Source organism: Berghia stephanieae, chromosome 7 (genome assembly GCF_034508935.2).
Source record: "Berghia stephanieae isolate SIO BIC M18660-M18661 chromosome 7, UCSD_Bste_1.3, whole genome shotgun sequence".
NCBI classification, from domain to species: Eukaryota; Metazoa; Mollusca; class Gastropoda; order Nudibranchia; family Aeolidiidae; genus Berghia; species Berghia stephanieae.
This window is the reverse complement of record NC_088366.1, coordinates 11269835-11277057: the sequence shown is the minus strand read 5'-3', so window position 1 is coordinate 11277057 and position 7223 is coordinate 11269835. Positions and strand designations below refer to the sequence as shown.

Here is a 7223-nt window from a genome sequence, read left to right as displayed (position 1 = left end):
AATAGTTGTGTAGTTAGTTATGATAAAGTGCAGATATCAAAATATAAAAATTGCAACATAAACAATAGCGTTATCAGAATTCAGATAAAGGGGCAAATATGTAAAATGAATCGTTTTCTACTCTTATTCACCCAAAGCAATTATTTGTTTTTCACTTTATCCCAATTAATCTCATGAATATATACTCTTCTTACATTTATTTGCTTATTACATATAATCTGCTTCTAATAATTTCAGAAATATTTATTTCATTCCTTTATATTTAAAAAATGTTTGATCTATTCCTTTATATTCTATCTGTGACCCATTTTTTACTTTTTATTTGTGACCTATTATTATTTTTATCTGTAACCCATCCTTGTATTTCTTTTTATCTAGGCCCCATTCTTTTATTTTGTTTTATCTGTGGCCAATTCTTTTATTTTTTATCTATGACCCATTATTTATTTTTTATCTGTGACCCATTCTTTTTTTTTTTGGAACAGTGATCATTATTTTATTTTTTATTGTGACCCAATTTTTCTTTTTTTTTTTCACTTGGACCCATTCTTTTAATTTTGTTACATGTGACCCATTACCTAAAAACCGTATTATGTTCTAGTAAACCAGATGCCAAAATGGGATTTTCATTTTAAAATAACAAGAAATGTTACATTCATTTCTTTTTAGTTACAGAAATGCAATTGTGACCCTTCGCCTCAAAATGGTATTAAGTCGGGATGATTAAGATGCTGAAAATTAAATTTGTAGCCAGAAATATCAGACTTGCGTTGAGTTTATAAACTTTATTGAAAAGAATGAATATCATATTTCAGGTTGCTGAATACCAATAATTCATAATTTTGTCCATTTTACCTTTAACTTGACTTTTTAGCATCTTGGTCCTACCGACATAATACCGTTTTGAGACGTTGGGTCACAATTCACATTTTTCTCAATAACTCTAAAGAATTTCAAGACCTTTTTTTATTATTAAATCTACAAAATTGACTTCCAGCCAAATAATATGTCACCCCTTTATAATGAACTAGAGAATGTAGTCAGCGAAATATCCACTAAACGTGCTCCACACGCTTTATAAGAGGTCTCTAGCCAATGGTAACATTTAACATGTAGGACGAGACATGAAGCCTGTTAGACGATATATATCTAATTTTTTTTATTTTCTTTTTTTTTTTTCTTTTTTTTATTGGGGGGGGGGGGGGGGGGGGGGGGGGGGGGTTCAGAGACAACACTGTTAACGACCAAGAAATAATTTCAAACCTGACTACTCTGTGAGAGAATATGAGTAGCGAGCCTTTTCCAGAGACTCAAATAATAATAATATGTGCACGTCAGAGCTGGACTCGAGTTTTGACCCTCCGAAACGAATGCCAGTATTATACCACTAGATCATAAATTATTAACACTGTAATACTGTTTTGATGAAAGGGGTCAAATTTGTTCCTACCCAATCAATATCACATGCTAACGTGTATAATTCTACCATTCTGACCGTAGCCATCGTAAACTAATAGCCTGACACTGACTAAAAAATGACGTCAAAAGACAAGTATTTGGCTACAAAAGGAAACAAATCGTGAGTTGTAATCAATAGTTCAACCAATGAATTCACTTGTTTCCTTGAGCTCTACCAAAGACAACTCACTAGACTCTTCACAAACATTAAAAATGACGTCAAACTATAAGTCTTCGTGGATCTTGTGTAAGGCTATAAGTTTACGATGGTCACGTTCTGACCTGACATTTGAGGCCTGACACTGAGACCCAAAAAGACTGGCATTTTGACGTCAATATTTTGTTTTTGCACCGCCTAGAGTGAGTTGTCGTTAGTAGTGCTCATGGAAACGAGTGGTCCCATTGGTTGACCTGTAGATTTGTTTTGTTTTGTGGCCAAATCGTGTCTTTTGAATTCATTTTTTGGTCAGTGTCAGGCTATAAGTTAAAAATGGCTACGGCCTGACACTCTTGCTTCTTTTTTTGAATTCCGGACGTGTTCCCAACCACTGCACGATTCCAATGTCGTTTTCTCTGAGTAAAAGACATTTTCAAATATATCTAAATTAAACACTTTTTTTTCAAAAATCTAATTTTAGTGAAATTTATCGCTTGATAATCTGTCGTCATAAATAATTATTGTAAACTTGATATCATTACTATAATGCCTTTTTATTTATTGCTTCTTTTCCTGAATAAAATTCCCTTGGATATGCAATACATTGAAAAAGAAAAGATTGTCACGTCGTCATTATCAAATATTCCTCCAAATACGACGTTTTATCTTGTTTACCTGTTATCTGCTGTCTCTGGAACAACAACTATTATTTAACAATTTGGCCAAAAAAAACTCGTCCCTTAAATATCGATGGATTTAAGTGACCGTCTTCTTGGCAAAAACTCTCAAACCTAAATATCGATGGATTTAAGTGACCCTCTTCTTGGCAAAAACTCTCAAACCTAAATATCGATGGATTTAAGCGACCCTCTTCTTGACAAAAACTCTCAAACCTAAATATCGATGGATTTAAGTGACCCTCTTCTTGACAAAAACTCTCAAACCTAACTATCGATGGATTTAAGCGACCCTCTTCTTGGCAAAAACTCTCAAACCTAAATATCGATGGATTTAAGCGACCCTGTTCTTGACAAAAACTCTCAAACCTCGGATTTCAAAGCATATTTTCTTGAAATCCACATTTGAGAGTTTTTGCCAAAATAAGGGTCAGTTAAATTTATCAATTTTCGGAGGACACGTTTTCTGGCCAAATTTTAAATTACGAGTTTATCTAGAGAACGACAGTTAACTGGTTTAGCATCCCCATCTTGGTTAATTTTACCCTCATCATTGGATACACCAAAACATGTGTTCGGTTGCCTGGTTGCATTTAGGCCCTATGGCACTGAATTTGAATTTTGTCTGTAACGTATGATTTGTAAACATTTTAGTGTGGTCCTCTTAGTGGGATCTTGTGTTGGTGTCTGGGTGAAACATTTAGGTAATCTCAAACTAAGTACACTGATAGTGTGCTATTGAAATTTTCATCTGTTCCCTATTTGAACCAATTCCCCGTTGTCTTACGCTTTGTTCAAGCCCTTTTAATTGTACATCTAGTAGAATGTTTACAATGATCTCCCTTTTTACAGGCGCTGTTATGACCTCAATGTGTGGCAAGCGCCGTAAAGCCCTTAATAACTAAAACAAAACATTGTATTTGTAAAAGTCGAGTTACCTACCTTGAAATTTGCTAATAAAAGTTGTGATGTGATTAGCGAGTTAACGATTACATTCCCCGAAGCTAGACGATCGACCAACGACAAGGAAGACAACCAGGATCTGTCATCAGACGTCGTCACACGACATCCGGTGCGCGAGTTTGCAGATCCTGGTTGTTTTTCCACGTCGTTGGTCGATCGTTATGTTTAGGGGAAAGTAACCGTTAACTTGTTATTGTTGATTTCACGTTCCTGAACTTCTTAGAGGGAATAGCATTATTTTGATAACAAAATAAACTCCAATCCAAGGGACTTGTTTGTTTGTTTGTTTGTTTGTTTGCTTTTTTCTTTTCGGCTCATGCATTATTTGTATTAATTTTGGGGAAAAATAAAGGGAAGGTACTCATTCAGAAAACAAGGAAAATTGTTTTTTTCTAGTGAGTTACCTTTCTTAGATCACAATGAAAGAATTTGTCAACAAATCACAACGGCTGAAAATAAATAAAATCTGTCTTGAGAAAAGACCAAGATAAACCAGGCGTCAGCCGCAGTGCAGCTCTGTTTTGTTTCTGATAATTTTCACTTTGAAAAATATTCAGAAACGCAGTTGGGAGGTTTTCTTTGGGGATGTCTCTAGTTCAATGGTTATCATCAGATGAATTCTTCATTTCTTTCACTGCTTGATAAAGAGCACTTGTGTTTTTTCATGTGGAAATTTTGTCAGCAGTTCATTTGATAATATAGTGTCCTTGACCACAATAGTGACTTGATCTTCATACGACTGATGAGAGCTAGGCTGTTTCTAAAAAAATAATAATGAGCTTTTATATAGCGCAATATCCACTAAACGTGCTCAAAGCGCTTTACAAGGGGTCCCTGGCCAACAGCAACATTTAACATGTAGAACGGGACATGACGCCTATTAGGCGATATTACAATTTTTTTTTCGGACAGAGACAAAGCCGTTAACGGCCAGGTACTCATTTTACACTACCTGCGTACTTTGAGAGAATGTGTGTAAACATCTTTTTCCAAGAACTCAACTATGCGCCGAGCGTGGTTCGAACCCAGGACCTTCCGTTCCAAAAGCGAGTGTCATACCACAAGACCACTTAGCGCACCATTTTGGGTTTTTTTATAACACATTAACACTTATGGCTTTTTCTGGCGAAATATTACGAAACTGATATTAAGGTACAGCTTTATACTATGTTGATCCCTGCTTTTGATATGACAAAGTTCAAAGTTCAAAGGTTTATATTAAGCAATTGACAATACACATCAAACATTAACATGTAAATTCTAATTAAAAAATTAAAATAGGTAAAATCAGTAATAATAATAATAATCAAACTAGATAAATAATCATTAAATAGTTAAATAAATAAATAGATAATTAAGTCTTTAAAAAATTGATAAATGAACAAATAAATAAACAAATGATCAAAGCATAATTATAAATGAACAAATAAATAGATAAATGAACAAAGAAATTGATAAATGAACAAATAAATAGATACATATCTAATAAATATTTAAATAGATTATTTTTAATTAAAACAAAAGAACCAACAACATACAAACAAACAAACAGCCTCCCCTGCCCCACCTCCACCCCCACCCTCACTCTCACCTAAACACTCACTTGACGAAGTCAGCAACCCATTCATTTATTTTATATCTGTGACCCATTCTTTTATTTTTGTAATTGTGACCATTATTTTATTTTTTATTTGTGACCCTATTTTTCATTTTTTTTTTTCACTTGGACCCATTCTTTTAATATTGTTACATGTGACCAATTACCTCAAAAGAGTATTATGTTCTAGTAAACCAGATGCTATCACAAGCTATTCAAATTTAATGACAAATAACATAAAATACGACGGTGATGATTGTTTACATTGTACTGAGGCCATTGTTGAATTATGATTTATATTACTCTGAAATATTCTCAATGGCAACAGCAAAACAACAACAACAACAACATTAACAACAACAATAACAGCAACATCAATAACAGCAACAACAACAACAAAAATAACAGCAACGATAACAACAACAACAATAACAATAACAGCAACATCAATAACAGCAACATCAATAACAGCAACAACAACAACAACAATAACAGAAACGACAACAACAAAACAACAACAACAATAACAACAACAACAACAATAACAGCAATATCAATAACAACAACATCAATAACAGCAACAACAACAACAAAAATAACAGCAACGATAACAACAAAACAACAACAACAATAACAATAACAGCAACATCAATAACAGCAACATCAATAACAGCAACAACAACAACAATAACAACAAAACAACAACAACAACAAAACAACAACAACAACAATAACAGCAACGACAACAACAAAACAACAACAACAACAAAAAAACACAACAACAACAAAAACAACAATAACAAACATCGATAACAGCAAAAAAAATAACAGCAACACAAAACAATAATAAATTAACAGCAAATAATAATAATAATATATAATAATTAATTATTAATGTTAATAATAATAATAATAATAATAATAATAATAATTAATAATAATAATAATAATAATAATAATAATAATAATAATAATAATAATAATAATATATAACATGATAATAATAATAATAATAATAATAATAATAATAATAATAATAATAATAATAATAATAATAATAATAAACAGGGAATGTAAAATCAACATTAGATACCACCACAATGACAAAACCATCTTGTATTATGTGAAAAAGGGACCGGTAATCTCTAAGCACGATGAAGTGTGAGGGGGGTGGGTGGGAGGGGGGTATTGGAGGAAGATCAAATTCAATGTTTAAGATATAAAAGAGATGACAATCGGAAGGAAATGTTGTCAAAGCTAAAGTTTAAAATGTGATAAGCTAGACAGTCTTCAGAATACTCGATTACTAATACACGTCACGTAAACATGTAATCGATTTCTGAGTACTGGTACCGGAAACGAATAACATCGACAGTGGACAGGGGCTGTCTCTTATTCGATAAGCTGATAAAACAAAAATTTCACTACGTTTAAACTTAACAAGAAGACCCACATAGAGAGAAAGAGAGAGAGAGAGAGAGAGAGAGAGAGAGAGAGAGAGAGAGAGAGAGAGAGGATAAAAACAAACAACATGCGTGTCATTAAAAAAAAAGACATCAGCAACAACAAAATGACTTAACATCAACTCCGGCTCTCAGTTTCCGATAAACGAGGAAAGAATTGAAGACACATGACTAGAATATTGACGCTACCATTAGACATCACCTGAAGGCAATGGCTGACATTTTATTGAGCTTTTATATAGCGCAATATCCACTAACAGTGCTCAAAGTGCTTTGCAAGGGGTCCCTGACCAACAGTAATACGTAACATGTAGAACGAGATAATGACACCTGATATTACAAATTTTTTTTCCGACATAGACAACGCTGTTAACGGCCAGGTACTCATTTTACACCTGAGTACAGTGAGAGAAGGTGAGTAAAGAGCCTTTTCCAAGGACTCAACTATGCTCCGAGTGAAGCTCGAACCCAGGACCTTCCACTCTGAAAGCGCGTGTCATACCATTAGACCACTTAGCCGCATATTATTATGGTGTTATCGTCCTCCATTTCCCCTGTATCACATCTGGAGGAAGGAATATGGAGGGCAATCGAAGAAGAGGAAGACCTAGGCCTAGTTATATATTTTAAAAAACATACTAGAGTGGGCGGAGATGAATGGAAGAGAATTATACGATGCCGTCAACAGACGAAGGGAATGGGCGGACTTTTGTCATCACAGAGTGTGGGCAGCCAACGTCAATGAAGACGACGCTGGATAGTGAGTGAGTGAGTGAGTGAGTGAGTTAGTTATCGTCCTACGGAACTGAACTACCCAGGAATTAATGGGTAGCACTGAACAGAGCACGGGCAAAACTCGGGAGAACATCTGGAAGCATGACAGAATAGGGGCTGGTTGAGACTAGCTT

At 34.1% G+C, this 7223-nt stretch overlaps 1 protein-coding gene across 1 annotated transcript in view; it reads left to right on the top strand.

Annotated features, from left to right (window-relative positions):
* The window catches only part of LOC144976678 (uncharacterized), an 8571-nt gene extending 7814 nt beyond the window's left edge, over positions 1–757 (top strand). Inside the window, exon 3 of the mRNA XM_078921016.1 lies at positions 1–757. This exon is cut by the window's left edge and continues 1601 nt beyond it. The gene's annotated coding sequence lies outside the window, so the exon portion shown is untranslated.
* Positions 758–7223: the final 6466 nt, after the last annotated feature.